This window comes from Phodopus roborovskii, unplaced genomic scaffold, assembly GCF_943737965.1.
Source record: "Phodopus roborovskii unplaced genomic scaffold, PHOROB, whole genome shotgun sequence".
Lineage (NCBI taxonomy): Eukaryota > Metazoa > Chordata > Mammalia > Rodentia > Cricetidae > Phodopus > Phodopus roborovskii.
The window spans coordinates 4,888,290-4,911,975 of NW_026125391.1; the positions used below are offsets into that span (position 1 = coordinate 4,888,290).

The following is a 23,686-nucleotide window of genomic DNA, read 5'->3' on the forward strand; positions in this document are numbered from 1 at the left end:
TATGCCATCATAGAGCCCTCATTTACTAGGTTATAGAAACAGAAGTAGACAGCCACAGCTAAACACTGAGCCAAACTCCTGGAATCCAGTTATAGAGAAGGAGTGATAAGAAAAGTTGTCAAGATCAGGCTACAGAAAACCACAGAGACAGCTGGTCTGAACAAGGAGAAGCTAATGGACTCCCAGATTAATAGCTGGGAATCCAGCATTGGACCGACTCAGACCCCCTGAACGTGGGTCTCAGTAAAAACGCCTGGGCAGTCTAAGGGACCTCTGACTGTAGAACCAGATGTAGCCCTGTTGCACAAAATGACTTTGGGAGCACAGTAACCTTGCAGGGATACTCCCTTAGCCTAGAGGCAGGGGTAGGGCCTAGACCCTACTCCAAATGACTTGACAGATTTTGATGATCCCTCCTGGAAGGCATCACCCTCACTGTGGAGTTGGGTAAGAAAATGGGATGGGAAGCGTGGTCGGGGGACATAGGATAGAGGGAAGGACAGGGAACTAGGATTAATGTGTAAAATAAGAAATATATGTGTGTGTGTGTATTTAAAATTAACATCTGTTTAAAGATACATACACTAACTCAAACATTTTTATGCTAAGATACTTATACTAGCCCTACTTTTAAAGGTAGAACTGATAATAAGATTAAATACTTATCTCATTCATATAGGGAATTCATAGTGGAGACTGAAATGAAATACAGTCCATCTGAGAGTTAACCAGGATAGTAACGGGATGCTACTTATGTTGCTGGGCATTATGCTAGCTACTCCAGAGCTACAGGTGGGATACTCTGGAGACTGGAAGACTATGACACATATTTTCTCCTTATGGACTCAGTGAAGAAGTTCTTCCCATCAATCAAAGGATGCGTCTTTGGGAATATGGTTTTATGCATGAATGCCTGGAAACATACCTAGCTCATAATAAGAACTTGAAAAATAGAAAAGATATGACGTTAAAACTTCCTCTACCAAATGACTTTAGCTAGTAGGTGTATGCTTTTAATAACATAGTTCAAGGATAATTCATTATCAGAGACATTTCAACCCTTGCTAAGAGAGCTTTTGCATGTTTGTTGGTATCTGATATGAGTCAAATATTTATGCAGTTTAAAAAAGTGCTTTAGGATTAATGCCTATAAATTTAAGACTAGAAGTCAAATTTACTACTGAGCACATTTCCAAATACCAGTTATATAATGAAACTATAGATTAAAACTATTTGCAAGCTGCAGCTATATTAATACTTCCTTTTCCTGTAGATTGCAGAACACGTCCTCCTAGCTTAAGCACAAGTGGCAACAGCTTGGGCATGTAACAACATTCCAGTAAGGTTCAAGACAAACACTGATGTAGAAGGTAGAGAACCATCATGGAAATGAGACTGGGCAGTATGTTCAGTGTTACTGAATAATCTGAGATGATGCATCTGAATAGCATGTCTTATGTAAATGCTTCTCACATCTGTTCTCTGTTATGACAGTAAAAATCTGTTGCAGAATTGTGTTAAAGTTAGCTTAATTGACCTTCTTAGCTGTGCAAGTGTTACTTTCTGATAAAAGTTCCACATTCCACAGCTTAATGAAATCCTCATTCATATCATAACCATTCTAATAAAGAGAAGATAATTGAGAGGGTGAAGGATTACACTCAAACTACCCCTCTTTGTTCATCTGTTCATCTATAGACTTGCAGTTTTCACAGTGGCATTTAGGTTTCATGTGTTTGGATCTGAGTTTCTCATAGGACTTGACTTAAATGTTCTACTCTATGTTTTCACCTAAACAGAATTTACAGAAAATACCATTTCTCCTTTCCTTTTTATTGTTTGAAAAACTTTAAAAATAATGGCATTAGTTCTTTATGAAATATTTTGAAATGGAATTCGTCATTTCTGGATATTCTTTGCTGGGAAATTTTGATTTCTGATTAATGTCTTTGTCTCTCATAAATTCACTCACAGTTTACTGTTCCTTTTAGTAAGGTTTTTCTCCTTTTTCTTTCCTTTTTGGGCTTCCTAATTAATACACATAAATTAAAACTTGTCATTTATTGCTTTTTATTTAAATTTCCTTCCATTCTAAGACAGTCATTTTTAGTAGAATATCTTCTCTTTTTAACATTCTTAATTTTGCCTGTTTAGGTTTTATTTTGAGCAAGTCTACAGAAAATTCAGTTTCATTTATTTTACTTTCTAAATTCCGTTTTTATTTGCTTTATTTCTGTATTTTTGTTCATTGATACTATGCAATTCATACTATGTATCTATATGCTTTCCTTTGGCCTTAAACACAAAACATGTAAATTTATTTCTTTGCCAAATACATTCAGTGTCTGAAGTTACTATGTAATAGTTAATTGAAAAAAATGCCACCATAGCATAGCCTTTTGTTTTGTTGTATATATCCCAATTTATCTTGAAAATTATCCATTTTGAACTGATGACTTGTAGTTGTTTTATGCTTCTTAGTGGTTTCTGAATTGGTTTTTCATTTTGCACTGTTTGTTCTGTGTGTAAAGAACTCTGTTTCATAGTGGTCAATGACATAACACACCAGATTCCCATTGCATCCTGAAAACAACTGACAAACCCAGGTCTCCTCTGGTTTGGAGATTGGTACTATGCCAGGAGTTCACATTTGTGTCTTATCCCCATTTGTTGTACAGAGCCTGAATCCATGGAGAAATTAGTGTTTAGGACCTTGCCAGAGGGTTCTTGTATACACATCTGGATATGTAGGAAGATGAAGGGACTTTTTTGGTTGTTTATTAACTTGTTACTTCTTTTTCTTTTAGTTTGGACTCAGCCTTTGGAGAGTTCTGAATTAGACAAAATAAATAAGATCAAGCTCATTTAACAGATTCACCATGGAGTCACTTTGATTTTAAAGAAAACAGAAATGGGACTTATGAGATTGCCCTGTGGTTAAGAGTATGAAATGCTCTCCCAGAAAACCAGAGTTTGATCCCAACCACCTGGAACTCCAGCTCCAGGGAATTTGACACTTCTGGCCTCTGTGGGTTTCTGAGCTCCTATGTATATGCCCCTACACAGCAGTGTAACACTCATAAGGAATATAATAAAAAAAAATTTAAAGGAAATAAAAACTTCCAATACTTTGCAAACCATATCTGTTCTATCTGTACTTCCTTTTGTAATACTAGGAGCTTATATTAGCAATATAAATAACTGCCTAAAAGGACCACACTGACTGAAGCAGGATGGATGTGGTCAGGTCACGCTTTTCTCATACTGATATTCATGCCCATACATGTAAAGTAGAATAAGGTAGAAATGACCAGTTATTGGATACTATTCATTGATTTACTTAAAGTACTGCTTATACTGTCTATTTGTCAAGCATGACTTCATTTGTTTCCTGGAAGAGAATGACCTAGAGAAATAGCTGAAACAATAGATCTCTGCTCTTAGCAACCTGAACGAAAATGTTCACACTTGTCAACTCTAACACATGCATTTGAACAAACAAAGCTCCCATGCTAACTGCCATGTGCAAGTGTTTCTGCTTGCTCAAATGCTCTTGAGACTAAAGTCTTTTAGGAACTATTCCGGCTTCAGTCCACCAGTAACACCTTCTCTCTTTCCCTCTCTTTAGGTTGGGCTGCTTTTCCAAGAAGATTGTTCCAACATAAGTTTTCTTTATTCTATGTTGATTGGTTTTCATTAAAAAAGTTGACAGACTTGATACTGAATTTTTTCTTGTTACTTGTTTTTATTTCTCAAGTTAGGGTTTCTTTGTATAGTCTTGGCAGTTCTGGGACTCTCTGTATAGACCAGGTTGGCCTCAAACTTTCGAAGATCTTCCTGCCTCTGCCTCCTGAGTGCTAAGATTAAAGGTATGAACCCCTATCAACTGACTATATTTTTATGTGAATAGAAAAATAGTATTTTTTAAGATTTCCTTATAATATCATCTTTGTTGATATGTTTTATTCTGTTTTCATCTGGATAATGTTCCATTATATAATATTCTTTAGTTCTTCTTATAACAGATGTGGGTTGTGTCATGTTTTTCATTATAATGAAAAGATATTCTGTAAAAGTTTTACATTTGGATGAGTATATGAAGCTATATTTTTGTTTCCTTTTAGTAAATATCTTGGAAAGAAATTTATAGGTCATAAAAGAAATGCATTCATAGTGTTTATGAATGTTTATGTTTGAAAAGGATTTGTTCTCCAAAGTAGCTATACATGTTATATTTTCATTGCATCTCATTCATGTCTACATTGATATTAAATATGTTCATTTTGGAAATTTATTTTTATATGATGAACAAAACAAAAAATGTTCATCCTATACATAATATAGCATTTTTATACTTACATATTGTATAATATTTAAATTATTAAAATATCTGTTTCCTCAAGCACTATATGTATCATTAAAAATCCTTCTAATGTTTTGAAATAGATAAAAAAACCTGTGATTTATGGTTGATCTTTGTATGAATAATACAACATTTCCTGAGTTTTCTCTTTAATATTGCATTGGTATGTAGTAGTTAAATAAAAATTCAAACTCAATTGACCTGCAGGTAAAACATATTTAATGGCAGCCAAAGCTAGACTTTAATTTAAAACACGTAGATTTATCAGCTTAGAGACTTGGAAATGTATGTTTTCAGGCAATATGGGTTTTTCTGAGTTGTGACTTATCTTTCCAGGAAATGAAATCTCCTTTCTTTGTCACTGGAGAGTCTTTAATGTCTATGATAATATCAACAGATGTAGGGAGCCGTCCCAGAATTCTCCATTACAAGATGGTGCCTGCATCTGGCTGGCGTTGAGAGTAAACAAGTTAGTGCGCAGGTGCAGGGTGATTTTCCCTCCCTTGGCCTCTGCCTCTCCCATGGCGTCATATGGGCCGATGGGCTGCAGCCAGTCAGGAGGTGACACGTCCGAGGGGAAGGTTGTAAACCTAAATAAGGGTTGGGTTTTGGATGTTTGGGGTCTCTGCTCTGTAAGCTTATGCTCTCCCTCTCAAGATGCATTAAAGCTTTACTGCAGAAGGATCCTGAGTGTGCCGCGTCGTTCTTGCTGGCGAGACAGTAGCGCGGGACAAACAGAGGTTTAGATTCACCTACCATTCATTTAGTTTTGCTTTAGCATTTTCAAATCTACAAAATGTCTTTTAATTCTAGAACCTAGATAAAGTGAATTCATTGGATATCCTGTTGAGAAATCCAATGGAAAATGCATTAACTTCACATCTGTCTTTTATCATCAGTATTGCAAGTGATATGGATTTGATTGTTTGATAGAAGTTTCTGTTTTACCTGGTACTTAGTCAGTAAGGTATTCTCATCTTGTTTCCTGTGTGTCTGACTGGCAACTACATCTCTGTCTTCCTCTTCCCAGAATTCTCCTAGTCTGGTAGCTACACATATACTTGCTGCCTGGTTACTGGACAATCAGCATTGTATTAAGCCAATATGAGTGACAAATCTTTACAGTGTACAAGAGCATTATTGCATATCTTTTGATACATATCATGAGTGCTAGGTCAGATAGCTCAATAGGATGGAAACATACTTGTATATGAATCTTACAACAAGAGAAAAGTGCAAAATTAGATAACGAATAGAGATCAAGCAGGTTCCTGTTAATCACTGAATTATTTAAATTTTGGAGTTTTTAACAAAGCCATCAGTGATTTTAACAAAATTAATACTTCAAAATATATTTTATCTGGGTTTTGATTCATAGAAAAACTTTGAAGAATTATTATGTAAGGAAAACTTTAAGTTTTTTTTTTAAGTTTTGTAAATCAGTGGTTAAAAGTAATGCCTGCTCTTTCAAAGTTTATGAGTTCAATTCCCAACAACCACAATGTGGCTCATAACCATCTGTAATGATTTCTGGTGCCCTCTTCTGGCCTGCAGGCATACATACAGGCAGAACACTATATACATAATAAACAAACCTAAAAAATAAACTTGTTAATGGAAACGTCCATTTACTGCATATAGTTGACATGCATACACTATTCTTGGAGATGAAGAACAGCACAGTATAAATATCCCTTCTGAACAATACACCCTTATTACGTTTAAAATTACTTAAAGTTACTTTTGTGAAGAAAAAATTAATACCTTTGAATTTGAGATAGCCTTTACCATGTATGATTTCTTTTAAAAATAATTTCCTATTTATATTTAAAAAAATCTTATTTTATATGCCATTCCCATTTCTCTATCCTTCCCGTCTTCTATCCCATGCCTGCCACCAACTTCCCATTCAATCCCCAGGCTGGTGAGGCCTCCCATTAGGGATCATCAAAGTCTGTCACATAATTTACAGCAGAACATAGGTCCTCCCCATGTGTCTAGGTTGAAAGAATATCCCTCCATAGGGAATGGGCTCCCAAAGCTTATTCTTGCACTAGGGATAAGTCCTGGTTCCACTCCCAGACTTCTTGTATGATAATTTTGTAGAACTATATTATTAAATAAGTAAAGATCATTGAACTGAAATCATAAAAAACAAAATACCAACAAGGTGCTCCTAAAGCAAAGGAACTTTTAATATTTTATATTTATAAAAACTATATTACATTTAAACTTAACTTCATGTTTTAGATTTCAGAACAGAATATTAAGATTTGTGTTAATTTTAATGTAATTATTTTTGTCATTACACATCTAATTAATGAAAATTCAATCAGGGACAATTTTTCTTTGTCACGATTGCTCAATGTAAAAGGAACCTACACAGTCAAGATGTATTTTTAAGGTTACTTAATAACTGTTAAAGAGGTAATATTGATGTATAAATCTGGAAATCCATACATCAATCTAATAAAAAGAAATGTTTAAATGTTTTCTTGCATTTCTTTTTCCATTATGGATTTACGATGTCCCCAGACAATTTTAAAAATGATCACTGTAGACCTTATCTGTCATGGAAACAAATTTGTTCCTTGGGTGGCTGAGCAACATGAAGGGAATAAATTTCTTAGAATTGTATCCCCTGAAGGATGCTATCCTTTATTGTTACAAGTTTGCAATGGAAATGGCTTCATTGTTACACAGAGAAAAATGATAAAATTTAAAGCTCTGTAAGATGATTATGAAGTAAAACATATCTAATATATTAGCAACAATATATTGCTATATAGTACATTTATTTATTTAGACAGTGTTTTTAGTACATCAAAGCAAATGTGTAACAATTTAAATCTGAATGTTAATCCAAGGAGTAATAAAAATGAAAAACTAATGTCTGCAAGGGAATTGGGCATTAAATATTCCTCCTTTTTCAACATTGAACATTTACATTTTCTGCTTGGTTGGCAGGTGTGAACCCTGTAAATCAGATTTCATTTCAGTAATTTCATCATATAAATCTTTTTCACTTAACTTTAGCTCTTCCATACCACTTGTAGTCTAAACTTCAGCAAGACATCATCTTTTTTCAAGAGTATGTTGGTAGAAAAGTAGAGCAAAAATCAGTGGAAGTGATTCTGCAGGTTGAAGTTATTCTTCACACATTTTTGTAGCCCTTTTATATGAATGTCACTGCTTAAGTTATGATTTATCACCATTATATATTTAGATACATCCTTACCCCTCTGTACACTGGTAAATATATTTCAAAATAATTATACTTGTTACTATGCATAGATCCATTACCAAGAATATTAACAAGGTTTTTAACAGAAGAAGTTAATGGAAACAAATTTAATATTCTTCCAAAAGTGTTGATATCAATCTCTGAATATTGAGATTCTTTATAGGCATTCTTATATATAGTTTTTACTTTGAGCTACTAAATATCTTTGACCCTGTGATGTGGTTAATAAAGATAAATAACTTCATCTATATATTTACTACCTATAGTTAATTTTACTACATTTTATTTTCTGTTTTGAATAACATGAAGATAATAGAAAGTAAGAGCTTTTTATTAGAATAAACATAAAATAAAATGGAAGAAAGTACAATATTATTAATTATGTCTTATTAAGAAATCCAGCTCCGTGTCTGCAATCAAGTTTCAAAAGATGATATAAATTTGTACCTTGGTATCTGGTTCTAAATCAGCAAATACTTTAATTGTATTTTTTGAACTATTACAAGAGGGGTAAGGCTATCTAATTAAAATATACCTAGTTTGAATGATCTAGCATTAAAAAGCCAACACCTCTACTCATTATTAGAGTATGGCACAGAATGGTCTAAAATTTTGAGTCCATTTTTAACATCATTGAGACAGTACTCACAGAATTATGATCTCCTATCATTGTCCCAGATATATCCTCCAAGATTTTGTCCATCTGATGGGAGATGTCATTCTGTATATGTTTCTCATACTGGTTAATGAATAAAGCACTGTTGGCCAATAGGAAAGCAAGATAGGTGGGTCTAGGAGACAAGGAGGAAATAGGAAGTAGATAAGGTAAATTTCCTGACTCAGCTTAAGCGACAAAAAACCGTAAGGCTTTTAAATAACTCTGCTAACAGTTTATTGGTGTATATGAGAGATGGCAATGGCAGTGACCACATCTCCAAGCCGGCAGCATCCTTGCTGGATGGCAGCAAGCAGACCAAGGTGGTGATCACAGCTCTCAGTGCTGGCGGTAATATAGCTGCCGTCATGTTTGATAAACCGCCGCAGAAACAACTATGAATTTCATTTTAGCAATGTTGTTGTTTACCATAAAACACTCGTGGCTACAAAAAGATAAAGATTTATAGTAAAGACAGATTCATATTAAGAAAAACCTCTAAAGGTTTACAGTATGTTTTAAAATATACGTAGGCTTGGGAGAGAAAAGAAATAAAATGGTTTTAAAAAGACAGAGAACTGCTGGGTGTGGTAGCACACGCCTTTAATCCCAACATTCTGGAGACAGAGGCAATCAGTTCTCTATGATTCAAAGTAAACCTGGTATGCAGAGAAAATTCCAGAACAGATAAGAGTTACACAGTAAAACTCTGTCTCAAAAAATAAAAAAAATAAAAAAATAAATAAAAAAAAGTAATAATTAAGCCACGTAAAAATAAAAAGCTCAAAAAAAAATCTGGTTACTATATGCTATTATGTTGTTTCTATATTGTTTGACTACTAAAAAAATAAAAACAACTAATAAAAAATGCTACTACATTAATTCAATTTATATATTTTAAAATGCTTTAACTCCAAAATTTAAGTTCAAGAACAAGTTACTGGGGAAAAAAAATTCTATTCTATCCATAAAAAGCTATGGATTCCTTCCAGACTAATGTGGTTTGATCAAGCCAGGCCCCCTAAAACAGAGTCTCTGGTGATCCAACATTCAAAACAGCTTAGACAAAACAGCCTCGCATACTACAACCAAAATTTCTGCATCTTCTTAAGATTGACCCATGACAGCGCCCTTTACCAACAAAAAGTAGTTTAAAAAGAATGACGCCCAAATTCCCAAATATTGTTTATAAATGTTTGTTTTCACTTAAATGGACTTGGTTATAAATGGTTAATGATCATAACCAATTACCTTTTAAAGGTAAAAAAAATATGGTATAGATATGAATACTTTGTTTTGGAATGGATTTTTATTTATTGATACAATTTAAGGTCAATTTTGTGATATGTGTATTTCTCCTCTTGTTTAGGTATTGTGTTTATATAGCTCATTTAGAAATGTAATGTATAATGTAGTACATACAAATTATAGATAATTACCTAAGATAGTCAAAGTTTAGAGTTAAGTTAGTTAGGTTTTCAAGATACACAGAGATGTATTTGAGATAGATAGAAATTCTTCAAACCTTTCAAAGACCTACAGAATATGGCATTTAAAATGGTTTAGGGTTTTTCTTGACAATGAGACATAAATGCTCCTGGCAACACTCCTTCGTCAAAAAGGAAGATGGACATTGAAAAAACTCGTTCTGGAGTTTACATCCAATATGTCAAGACTAGCCATTTGAACAAGATACTGCTCTTGTCTGGACTGTTTGACTTTATGCTGTATAAACTGGACATGCAGGGCCCACAGAAAAGTGACTACTGATTCAAGATGGACATTGCTACAACGGTCCTGCTTCATGGAAGAGTTTGCCAGACAGTCTACAGGACACAGAAAAAAGTGACTGACAAACTGCCAATACAAAAAGATAGTTTAAAGTTTCCTGCTTTGCTAAAGAGTCTGCCAGACACACTATGGCCTTTGGGCTAAAGATGGAAGAGTACAAAAGAACTTCGGGTAACCAGGCAGTGAGTTGTCTCTGTCATTTCTAGAGTTTATAGACTATTCTTCTGTGGTCTTTGAAGGAGTTGAAGACAGATAGTTATGGTTATAGTTTTCCTTAGTGTTAAAGATAAGTTACATAGACTTTAGACCACAAAGATAGGATAGATGATGGAATATTTTCTTCAAATTTTGCTAAATGTTAATAGACTAAATAGTGTTAACTGTGATTCTTATTTGGTTACTGTTATGTGATATATTCTGCTATGTTAAGGTTAAAACCCTTCTTTTTATTTTAGACAGAAAAGAGGATATGATGGGAGATGTCATTCTGTATATGTTTCTCATACTGATTAATGAATAAAGCACTGTTGGCCAATAGGAAAGCAAGATAGGTGGGTCTAGGAGACAAGGAGGAAATAGGAAGTAGTAAAGGAGTCAAGATGGAGAATCTGGAGAGAATAGAACTGCTAGTCGCCTCTCACTGGTAAGACCACGTGGAAATACAAAGAAATGGGTTAATAATTAAGACAGATCTAGCCGATAAGAAACTAGTAACTGGCCAACAGCATAATATCAAATATAGAGTCTCGGTGTGTTAATTGGGGCTGGAGCAACGGTGGGACAAGACCAGGCGGCGGGTGGAAAAACCAAACTCCCTACATCCATCTCCATAAGGAAATGCTCCTACCTGCTCTCTCTTTCACCCAGACAAGTTTCACTTTACCTGGTCCCTAGCCTGACCTTGATGAACTGTGGAGCTATTAATCATGCTTACCAAACATATGCTCCTATAGGAGCCAGAGGACACTAATCCTTCCTTCACTAGAAATCCTACCTCCATGTCCTTGTTGATTCTTCGGCAAGGCCCAATTACATGTGGGTTTTCATAATATGCACAGCGAATACAATGAGGACATGCCTTGTGTCTAATCTCATCTGTGTTGAAAGCCATGCATATGGTATTCTACTGTGATTCAGCACAGAACATCCATGCATTATCAATGGGCTGAACATAAGCTGATCAGAAAGCATGTATGTGATTAAAGGAATAATAAGTTATATTGATTTTAAATTAAGTGTAGTGTGTGTGTGTGTTCATATACATGGACAGAGATCAACATTGATTATCTTATTATGTCTCACTCTATCTTCTGTACTGAGATAATGTCTCTCAATAAACCTTGAGCTTCAGCTATATTGGCTAGCCAGCAAGTTTTAGAATCTCACTTCTCTGTGTCTTTACACTCATGAGGTTGCAGAAAGGGGATATTGTGTTCAGTTTACATGGGTGCTAGTGATTGGCTGTTGGCTTTTCTGTATAACCAACAAGCACTGGGCCAAAGCTGACCCATCTCCCCAACCTCTGATTTTCATTTTACAATATTTAAATGTTCTCTATGGCAATGAAAACCTTGATGTATTTTAATCATTGTTATTTTGAGCTATTTGCAGAGAGTAAAATGACTTCAGTGTTTATCATAAAAATGCTATTTCTAGAAGATCACAAAATGGAACAGCTAAATCTGGTGATTTTTTTTGTTGGAAATGATTAGTTATCATCTTTCTTTTCTCATTTGACTCAAGACCTTTAGTACTGACACATAAATGACATTTTCTTTATTAAAATGTTTCTATCATGCTGTAAATGGTATTGAGAATTTTATTTGTGTAATTATTACTCTTTTTTGCATTCTTTGTGATTTGTGAAGTCTACCTGAACAGGTTCACCTGCTTTAATTCAAATGTAGTTCCACAGAAATTATCCAGGCATTTGCATTTTCATAAGTTTTTGATGGCAGTTTACTCATTTAACAATCTATTTCAACATTAGTGAAATGTCAATATTTCACTAATCATCAATACACATGAGTTCATGCAATTGCATATATCACATATGTTTTTTCTAAATTATTATTAATTGATAAAGAACAATAAAACCCTATATTGTTCATATTAATATAGCACTTATTTTAGGAACTTAAAGAAGAGACATTGTGTAAGAAAGTCTTGTGGAATCCACAACCTATAAGTTGAACAGTGTAGCAGAAATCACAGAATCAGGATGGGAGAGGATTAAGGGTAAATAAAAACAGGGTTCTGGTTGCTGAAGGAAACTGAATAAACAAGAGAGGGTAGAAGACAAATGCCTCTCTGGGCTCAAATTATTTGATTAAGGATTTTGTGAACATTGGGGCAGCTGGAGAAGATAAGTAAGTACCCATAAATGCAGTTTGAATCTATGAGTTCTGATGGGCATTGAAAAATTATGAGCTTGACTTGTGCAATAAGAAAGCAAAAAAAAAAAAATCATTTTGGCTTGATTAAGGATTTTGTGAACATTGGGGCAGCTGGAGAAGATAAGTAAGTACCCATAAATGCAGTTTGAATCTATGACTTCTGATGGGCATTGAAAAATTATGAGCTTGACTTGTGCAATAAGAAAGCAAAAAAAAAAAAAAAAAAAAAAAAAAAAATTTGGCACCAAAGGTAAGGAAGAATCTTCTAATTAGTAAATAACTAGTTGCAGCTCTCCAAGTCAAAGCAATTTAGGAAAGAAAAGTGAAAATTGACACAAAATGGATAAGAATGATTAAAACAGGCAAGAAGCAATCAGATGCTGAACATTTTATTAAAAGAAAACGAACTGAGACTAAATTTAAGTTTTTAAAAACAACTATTTTCCTAAAGAAACAAATGTTAATAATACTTAATAAAACATCAAAACAAACATTCACAAAGAATACCAGAAAAATCACAAACAATAATAGAGTATATATGGGTTTCGTCAAAAACAGAATTAGAGCACCATTGGTAATAAAGAAAGGAACTGAAGAATTGAGTCAGGGAAAGAATGGAGGAGAGCAAGAAAAGAAATATCATAATATAGAGAGCCATTATAGGTTTTAAGAGAAATCAGGCACTAGTGAAATGTCCAGAGATCTACAAGGATGACCCCAACTAACAATCTAAGCAATAGTGGAGAAACTACCTTTAATGTCCTTTCATGGTAATGAGATTGAATACTACCTCATATGCCATCCTAGAGCTGTCATCTAGTAGCTGATAGATTCAGAAGCAGACACCCACAGCTAAACATTAGCCAGACTGCTGAGATCTAGTTGCAGACAGGGAGTAGTGATGAGTAAAGGGGACAAGACCAGGCTAGAGAAATCCACAGAAACTGCTGGCTTGACTAAGAGGGAACTCATGGACTCCAGTTTAATAGCTGGGAAACTAACATAGGTCTGACCCAGACTCCCTGAATATGGGTGTATTTGGGAGGTGTGGGCAGAATATGGGCCTCTAGTAGTGGATTAGCATTTATCCCTAGTATACAAATCGACTTTGGGAGCCCATTCCACACAGAGGGATACTTTCTCAGCCTAGACACATGGGGTAGGGCCAGGGTCCTGCTCCAAATGATATGACAGACTTTGTAGACACCCCAATGGAAGGCCTTACCCTCTCTGGAGAGAAGAAAGGGAATGGGATGGGGGTTAGTGAGGAGGAAAGGGGAGGATCACAGGGTATGGGAATGGGAATTGAAATTGACATGTAAAACAAGTTTGTTTCAAATTAAAATTAAAAAAACTATAAAAAATTCTAAATGCAAAATTTATATTAAAGAGATAATAGGGGATCCATGTTTTTCCCTTGTTCAAAAGACAGCTAGTGGTACTGTACTGATGCTAGGTGGTTGAGAGTCTTTGGTTTATTACATTGGCCCTGAGTTCAGTTCCCAATGGCCACATCAGGTCATATCACATGCCTCAAAAACACCTGTAACCCAGCTTCAAGTGACCATTTTCTTCTTGTCTCCAAAGAAAATCTTTATATGTGACATATAGTAAACACACACATAGACAGAGGGACAGACAGACAGACAGAGAGAGAGAGAGAGAGAGAGAGAGAGAGAGAGAGAAGAGAGAGAGAGAAAGAGAGATGCAAAATAAACCTAAATTTTAAGTTATCAAATATCAAACACACAGGCATTTTCTCATTGAAAAACTGATTAAAAAGAAATCACCAATTTACTAAACCAGCACACTCTTTAATAGGAATATGTAAATATTTGTCCCATAAATAATTGTAGTGTTTACCTCTCATCAAGGAAGCTTCTCTTTGCAAGAGAGAGTGACAATTACAGAAACCCACAAAGAGTTATAATGCAGAGGTGTGGATCCCAGTCTCAATGGATACATTTACAAAGTACTCCAGCACCTAAGGCTCAGGGATCATTGTGGAAGAGAGGATGAAAAGATTGCTTATAATCAGATAATTGGGAACATTACGTGAGATTGTGTGTCCTGGTAATGTCAGAAGTTATATCCATAAAGTCTCACCAACACATCTGTCTAAATGTAAGGTGAACAAAGATGTCAACAAAGAACATGCCAAACCATATGTGCAAAGCCCATATGACCCCAAGCCTACACAGAGACCTACATGCAACTAAAGAAATCTGGGAATCAAAGAGGTGGCCTTTGCCAAAGAAGAGCACAACTGACTGCCTAATGCCAAATGATTGGCCCTGAAAGCATAGTACAAGTAATGTTATACAGACTGAACAGGTTATATTTATAAATATACATGTATGTACATACATGTATAAATAAATAGTAAAAAAAAAAGGTCATGAACTTCAGGAGATACAGGAGTAATAGGTTGGAGAGAATGAAGGGAGTAAAGATAAGGGGAAAGTAATTATATTATAATCTAAAAAAATAAGACTGCAAATACAGATTTAGTATTGCTGTAAGAAACAGATTGTTTTAATATGAAAATTAAAGATTTTGATTTATAGAATTGTATATATGCACATACACCAAAATCAGTTCATCTCATCTATCTCTGTTACAGGACTTTTATAGCCATATATAAAACGAGAGAAATAGATCTATATTCATTAAGTAAAAAATACATGTTGGTTTAGGTTGTCCTTTGAACGTCTTTCAGTAACTTATCATTCACTTGGGTATTAAGAAAAAATATTTAAAACGTACAGCTGGAGTTTTACATTTTCTATAAAACTATAATCAACAGAATGCCCATCAAATATTTTAGAAAATTTTATTGAGCTATCATTGGTATACTAAACCCCTGCATACTTTTGATATGTATAATTTAATGAGATTGGACATATTTATGAGTCTCTAAAAGTATTATTACAATATTCATAAATGTCCTTCACTTCCAAAAGCCATTCTCCCTCCCCTCTTTTTTTTTCTGGTTTTGCAAGAACATTTAACATGAGATTATCACCTACAAAAATTTTACTTTAACTACAAAGATAATAAACAATAAATTATAATAAAATAAAAGCTAGTATGGGAAATTAAGAAAGTGAATTATATTGAAGCAACAAAATGAAAGGGAGATTTATATATAAATGTAAAGATTTTGAACAACAATAGAATGACTGAAAAAATGAAAAATAAGTAACTTTTAACACTTTCTGGGTTTTATGCATCTAAGGAAATACTGATGTAGTTGTCTTTCTATGACAAGCTCAGAGACTGAGTTAGAGAAAGAGCTTCAGTGAACTGATGTCAGCAATCCAAAGATGAATATCAGTCAATAAGATCACCATACAACAGAAATGATTTTTAAACTGATAAATATCAATTGTCATTGATGAATGTCTGGGTATGATGGATTCTGCTGAAGCCAGGGATATGTTTGAATTTAATAGAGACACAACTGGTTCTACATCTCAATTTGAATCTACATACTGTAACTTTTTTATTTATTGTAAATAAACTCATTTTATTTATTTTTTACTTATTTATTAAAATTATAAACTCAAAGGAAATTCATCAAAGCAAATCTAATAAATACTACACTATCTCAAACCCAACATTGTTTATTGTTTACTTTTGATTGAGTTATTTGCCTGTCTTATTGCCTCTTATGTTCTTCTGTGTTTGAACCCCTTTTTAGATGCTACAGGAGTTGTAGTTCTCTAGGTTGTTAAATATTACCTTCAAAATGAATGTGAAATAATTTATGAAATAAATTATGTAGGTTAATTGTTGGAAGTAAACAAGCAAGCACATTAAATCTTATTGAGAGTTTTCTGTATTTAATTTAATCATATAATAAATATCAAAAGATGTTTTATAATTAAGATTTAAAATTCCATGGAAGAAATGGGTGTCTGCTATTAGTGGTAGTTAAAACTACTTTTAAATCCTAATGATATTGGAATGGAAAGTCATGTGTTCGTGAATTTATTGCTTCAATCCTTCCTTTATTGAACTACCAAATTTTAACAGTAATAAAAATAAGAGTAGAAGATTGTATTTATATTACATTTATAGCACATTAAAATTATTTTGAATTAGTGTTGATTAAAAAAACCTCATTTGAATAATACATACATAAATAATGCCATCCCATTGATCAGATTCTGTTGTTCCATTTCTATAATTATTTGGAATGTAATAATTTAATGGCTAATAATGTGGTTCCAAAGGAATTATAGTTGTACACTTTGCTGCATGTGGGGAATTTTCATAGCCAGGATGTCAAATGCCTCAGAGAACTTCATCATGCTAAATTTGGGAATCATACTTCACCTTTGCTATGTGAATGATCAGGTCTGTGGCCAAAGACTTTGCCTTAGAAAAATACAACCCAGTATAGTATAATAGTTTTCCAAAGGGTGTGTATGTAAGGAAACAATACTTGATGAGGGCATAGTTCAGACTGTGGCATAAATTGTAAATGTGAGATTTGAACTAATTTGTTGGGGAAAGTCAGGAGTACCTCTAGACCAACATAGGCTTAATATTTATTCTATGACTACTGAGCCTCAAGAATAACCAAGGAATAATGTAAAAAGAGTGAAATGTATAATACGTGAAAGACACTGATATGACTCCCAGAACATGATAGGTTGAAGAAGGAGGATCACAAGTTTCAGGTAAGCCTAGACTACATCTTCAAACCTTGTGTCAGAATCAAACTCAAACCAAAAATTCAAGCAAATTTATAGCAACAACAAAAACATGACAAAGAAATGACACAACTAAAACCCACAATTAAAATATGTTTTATCTGGGACAAGAAGAAAACATTTGATAGTATGAAGTAAATAGAAAGATTAAAAACAAGCTATTAGGTTACAGCAAATTACTACTTATAGACAGACTGGTTAACTATCTGTCTGTCTATCTATCTATTCCTGTTAATTTAATAATTCATTTACCTTGTAGAAGCTCATTTTCTGAAAGAGAAGTCCTGTTAATGCTCTGACATTATGCAGGACTACATTAATCCCTTAGCAAGTCTTGATTAGCATGTTATTGTATGGTGTGGCTTGGGTCTTTCAAGCTTGAACATACAGTAAAAATACCTGATAGTAGAGAAAGTGTTTTGTTGGTGTGGTCCAGATGTAAAGCTGGCAGTAGGAGGTAGAAGAAGAGGCTCTCTCTTTTTAACTGCCTGCTCTCCACTCAGTAGTTGGCAACATAGACGGTATGGCCAAAAGTTTCCATTGTAACCATTTAAACCATTTATCTGCATGCTGCAGATAAATTTCATAATGACATATTTGAGCATAAGAAAAATAAATTTCAAAGACTTGTCTGGAATGAAAAACACATAGTATATACAATTATGTAAACATAGTAAATACTAACTTGCATATATTAGCATAGTAACACTCTATGCTGATTAGTTTTAGTCAACTCAACACAATTTAGATATATCTGGGAAGAGAGAACTTCAGCTAAGGAACATCATCTGTCAGATGGCCTGTAGGCAAAGCTGTGGGACATTTTCTCGATTAAAATTTGAAGTGGGAGGGCCCAGACCACTGATTGTGGCTGTATCTCTGAACAAGTGACCATTGGTTTTATAAATAGAAAGCAGATGAGCAAGCCAGTAAGCAGTGCTCCTCATTTCCTCCATGATCCTGCTTCATTTCATTACCTCCAGGATATACCTTGATTTCTTGATTTTCCTCAATGATAGACTGTGATCTATATGACATAATAAACCCTTTCCTGCCCAAGTTGCTTTTGGTCATGGTATTTATCACAGAATCAGGGAAGTATACTAGAAAATGCCCAATTTGTGGTGTTATAGATAAAAATATATAGATGGGAATTCTGGAATTTTGGGAGAAAGTTATATACATAATTAAAAATCATTTTTGCATTGCTTGCAGAAGAGCAGAAATATTACTCAATGTTATGATTAAATATGGAAGCTAAAAGTTTTATAGGGTGTGGCTATAAATAGAAAGATGATGAGAAATTTCCTCAGATATTTCAAAGAAAAATTTTGGACAAAATAAATTACACAATTATAGCAAAGCATAGATAAGATTGTAATTTTTGTTTGCATTAAGAGGACATTGTCAGAGTATGAACCAACAATAAAATATATTTTAGAGAATAGAAGTTGTATCCTATATACTATTTGTTTATTCCTATATCAGCTCAATCACTGAAAATTTAGAAGACAAAACTGTTATTATAATTACTTTACTTTCTAAAATAAATGGTGTTGTATTTATTATTAGACAATGTTGGCAAAAGGTACTCATAGGAAACATTTAAAATATTTAAATATCTTCAATCTCCCAAAACATGTATGGTTACTGACTTCTTAATGGTATTTATAATGAAATCCTAAAGGCATAGACCTAGTAATCTCATTTAAAATTCAACAGAGAATAAATATGTGATTCAATTTTAATTTCCAGGTTCTGTTATTCACTAGAGATTCTTGTATAAAATACTGATTCTGTGTCAATGAAAGCAAATACATTGAATGTGGCTGAAGATATGTCTCTCTGTGTGTTCCTCTCTCTTTCTCTGTGTGTGTTGGTGTATATATGGTATATTTCCATGTTTGTTTTAAGGTTATGGACATGGTTGTTTAGGAGCTATGCACATATGTTTGCATATGTGATAAGAATGCTAGAGATTGATGTAGCATGTCTTCCTTGATTGGGTTCAAGAGAGTGTTTAGTGACAGGGTCTCTCACTGATGTGGCCTCATCTTTACAGTTAGAATGTTTGGCCAGCAAGCCCCAAAGAGCCTCCTGTCTCATTCTCACTAGTGCTAGATTATGGACACAAACCATCATACCAAACTTTTATATGAAGTCTGGATATATGAACTTTAATCTACATACTTGTGTGGCAGCTACTTGTCCACTAAGCTCTTTCTCAGCCCAGACCTGAAGGCTCTGGCAGAACCTGAGGGTTTTGAAGATCTCTGAGGCATCAAAACCTTATACAAAACTTGTGATTCTTCCCTTTACTAATCACAAAGAACAATACATATTGTGTGACTCACACATTACATATAATAATATAAATACTAAAATTAAAATTTTCTTGTCTATATTTTGAAAATGGTATGGGAACATCTAATTCCAAATACTGGGAAATAAAATAGAAAATGAAATAATTTACCTTCTTTCTTGAAAAATTTGTACCTTAAGTAAACAAGTAATAGATGAACCTATTGTCCTGTATCAAATATACATGGTAGGTTAATAGACAGAAATAATGAAAATATAACCACTATTTTCCAGCCTTGGACTTTGTGATAAATGTGAACAGCAGCATGAAGGCCATACAACGAAATGGTGCAAGTGACAACAGCTAGATGTACTGGTCAACTTGTAGATGGAAGGAATCATTTGTTAGGGTCTCAGAACCACATATGTTTTGACCCAAATGTTATCAAAATGCCTCTTTGGTTTGTAATTTCACACAATTTCATAAAGTTATGAAAAGTACAGCAGAGAAACAGGGGTGCAATCAGAAAATGTATGGAAATCTGCAGACATTTGTGGAAAGACTGACCAGTTGTGATATGGAGGTTATTAATTTTAAAGGTTACAATCATAGTGTGGTTATGGTTTTGGAAAGTGTAATATCTTTAGGTTATATAGTTTGTATTTACAGAAGAGATCCCAAGAGATCAAAGATACATTTCAAAATAATCAGAAATGGGAGAAGTAAAACCGTGCTGGCTGTTTGCTCAGGGTTTGCATGGAAAGAGTATCAGTTGTATGATTTACTCTACCTTGGTTTATGTTTGAAAATATCCACAGTGCAAAAGGTTAAAAATAAAATGGTAGCTGTACTAATATTATTCTAAAAATGTAATTTTATGATGATCAAGAACCCATTGGCCATATTCTAATTTTGAAGAAATTTGCATATGTAGCCACAAATAGAATATAAAGTTGAGAAAAAAGCAATAAAGGAAAAACAATTGATTTATTTTCACTTTATTTGAATGCTTAATCAAGAAGAACTCTTTTGTGTTTATATATTTCATAATAATACAGAGAAAAATAACAAGTGTTTGGTAAAATATTAATACAAACATTAGTAATGCACCACTTTTGTGAGGAAGGAAATGCATGAGCCTGAAACAGTCAGTTGGCGAAGTACCATAGTCTTCTATTTTTATGTGGAGGACATACATCCTTAAATATGTTGAATACTAACACATATGTATAAATTAATTATTATCACTTTGCCATTTTTTCCATTCTCCTTTATTTGTGTCTAAATTTCTGGTGTGTTTTCAGATATGTATGTGTGTTCTCAGGTCGGGGTATACTGGAAAGGCAGGGTCTCTCAAACACAGAGCTCATTGCAAGCATCAACTCTATACTACAAGAAAACCAGTAATTTAAATGAAGAGGCAATTATACTTTATAAAGACTCATTGATAATTCAAAAGATTTGTAATCTTAAAGTTATTTTATTAATTATATTAGCAAGGATTGCAGTGATGCTCTGTATGTAAATTAGCACATCTTAAACATCTGTATGATAATTTACTAAAGACAAATTTTCAGTGAAAATTTTTAATATTTTTTGAATCCATTGACTGAATTGTTCTTCAATATTTATTGCCTTCTGAAAATTTCTTAAACAAAGCCTTAGATATTTTCCTTAGGAAACAATAATATATGACTGAATTTTGGAACCATACACAGACATAAGCAGGAAAAGATAAATGGGAAAAAGGTAAGTCTTTTTCTGACTTAACAGTTAGAAAAGGCAGAAGACAAAAATTAAAAAAAAAATCTTAATAAAAATTTTTTTAGTAAACAACTCACCTCATAAGACAGTCCTAGAGGTATTGGTATAGTTAAAGAGAGATTGGATTATATTAAATATTTACCTGAAAGCTGAAATTATTTGGCATATTTGTTCTGATACAAATGGTTATCTAGTTCTCCCTTCTGTTATACTACAAAGGTTTTCTTAATCTTCCTAGTTTTCCTTAAAAATGTATATCTGTAGACAGAGTCATGTTTAAATTCTGCTTCCTGTAATTCATACCATTGTACTCACTCAAATATTTCAGCTGAAGTTTTATTTTCCATTGTGATAAAATAACCATTATAATAATTATGTGAGATCAAAGAGTTATTTGAATGAAAGTGTGCTTGAAAGGCTTAGGAGTAGGATTTCTGGAAGGCTTGAGGAGGAGGCAAATAGACACTGTTACTCTGCCTCAGGCCAGAATCCATGTCCATCAATTCTCCTAACCCACACAGAAGTTATCAGGGTTGCTATGCTAGAAAATATAGCTTTCCTAAGCAAGATGCCTGTTGCTAGGCCTGGGACCCACTGGAAAGGTTCCTACCAGAACTACAACAAGCTGGCCCAGATCTGCTTCAGCAACATTTCTATGGCCAAAGTGGTTCCTAATGCCATTAGGATGAGCCTTGGGCCTAAAGGAGCAGACAAAATTATTCAGCATGGAAAAGGCAATGTAACCATTACAAATGATAATACCACTATTCTGAAACAAATGCAAGTGTTGCAGTTGTCAGCTAGAACACTGGTGGAGCTGTCTAAAGGTCAAGACATAGAAGCAGGGGATGGAACCACATTGGTTTTCATCATTGCTGGCTCTCTCTCTTAGACTCTTATAGCAAGTTTCTGCATAAAAATATTCACCCAATCATAATTTCAGTCATTATAAAAGGCTTTGGAAAAGAGTCTTGAAATCCTTACTGACATGTATTGACCTATATGAGCAATCAAGAAACTTGGCTAAACAGCACAACCACATCACTGAATTCAAAGGTTGTTTCAATATTAAAATCTACTCTCTCCCTAGAGTGGCTAGTGGCCAATCAGCATTTATTCATCAACCAATAAGAGAATCATATATTCACAGCATACAGAAGTACATACCCCAACAAAGGATATTGAAAGTGAAGATATTTAGTTCATCTCTAGAAATACTGGAACCAAACCAGTTGCTTATACTGACCAGTTCATTGCTGACTTCCTGGGTTCTGCTGAGTTAGCAGAGGAAGTTAGTTTAAATGGCTCTGGAAAACTATTCACGATGACAGGTTATACAAGCCCAGGCAAACAGTTATAACAGTTGTCCTGGTTGGGAGATGTTATTCTGTAAATATGTTTCTCTTATTGGTTAATGAATAAAGCTGTTGGCCAGTTACTACTTTCTTATCAGCTAGCTCTGTCTTAAATATTAACCCATTTCTATTAATCTAAGCATTTCCACATGTTCTTATCTTACCGGAGAGAGGGCCTGGCATTCTTCTTTCTAGGTCCTACATCTTGAATCCCCTCATGCCTCTCCCTGAATCCTCCTTCTCTTCTAGTACCACCTAACTTGCTTTCCTATTGGCCAACAGTGCTTAATTCATTAACCAGTAAGAGAAACATTTACAGAACGACATCTCCCTTCAGAAGTCAGTTTAAATGGCTCTGTAAAACTATTCAAGATGACAGGTTATACAAGCCCAGGCAGTTGTAACTGTTGTACTGGTTCTACCCAACAGATAATTAAAAAAGCAGAGTGCTCCATTAATCATGTTATCTGTATAATAAGATAAGAATTCTTATTGCAGAAGGTGGTATTACAGAATTAGAGTTGGCCCTGAGACTGACTGAGTGCTTATAAACAAGTTGTATGGAATCATGCTAAGTTCATGTTTTGCAGATGCTAGGGAAGTCATTCGATCTACACTAGCTAAACATGCTAACCTGAATCCTATTTTTCCAATTAATGGAACTAAAACACTGGCATGACCAAGGAGAAAAAAAACTATAGGCACTAATGTCATAGAGTTAGGATTTCCATTGTTTTGTAGGAAATGGTATTCTAATCTCTGCTGGCATCATTCAATGCTTTGACACTAGCAACTGACACTGTAAAGAGAATTCTGAAAATTGATGATATTGTAAATACTTGATAAACTGGAAGAAAACGTTATTCACAAATAAAGTTTTCTCAGTGAACGTCCTTCAGCTTCAAATCATCAGCACTAAACACAAGGAAATTACAGCTCTGATTCTTCTGTCTTATATTCTTTTTGCCTATATTATTTCTTACTTGTGTGAACTTGGAGAGCTAAATGATTTGGTGAGCTTCAGATGCCTAAAATTATGATTCTCCTGCCCCCATCTCCCTATTCCTGGGAATGCAGTTGTACTCCATTATAATT

The 23,686-nt window shown here is 34.0% G+C and overlaps 1 pseudogene; it reads left to right on the forward strand.

The window, feature by feature from the left end:
• The first annotated feature begins 21,774 nt into the window (after positions 1-21,774).
• LOC127214842 (T-complex protein 1 subunit delta-like) lies at positions 21,775-23,434 on the forward strand (annotated as a pseudogene).
• Positions 23,435-23,686: the final 252 nt, after the last annotated feature.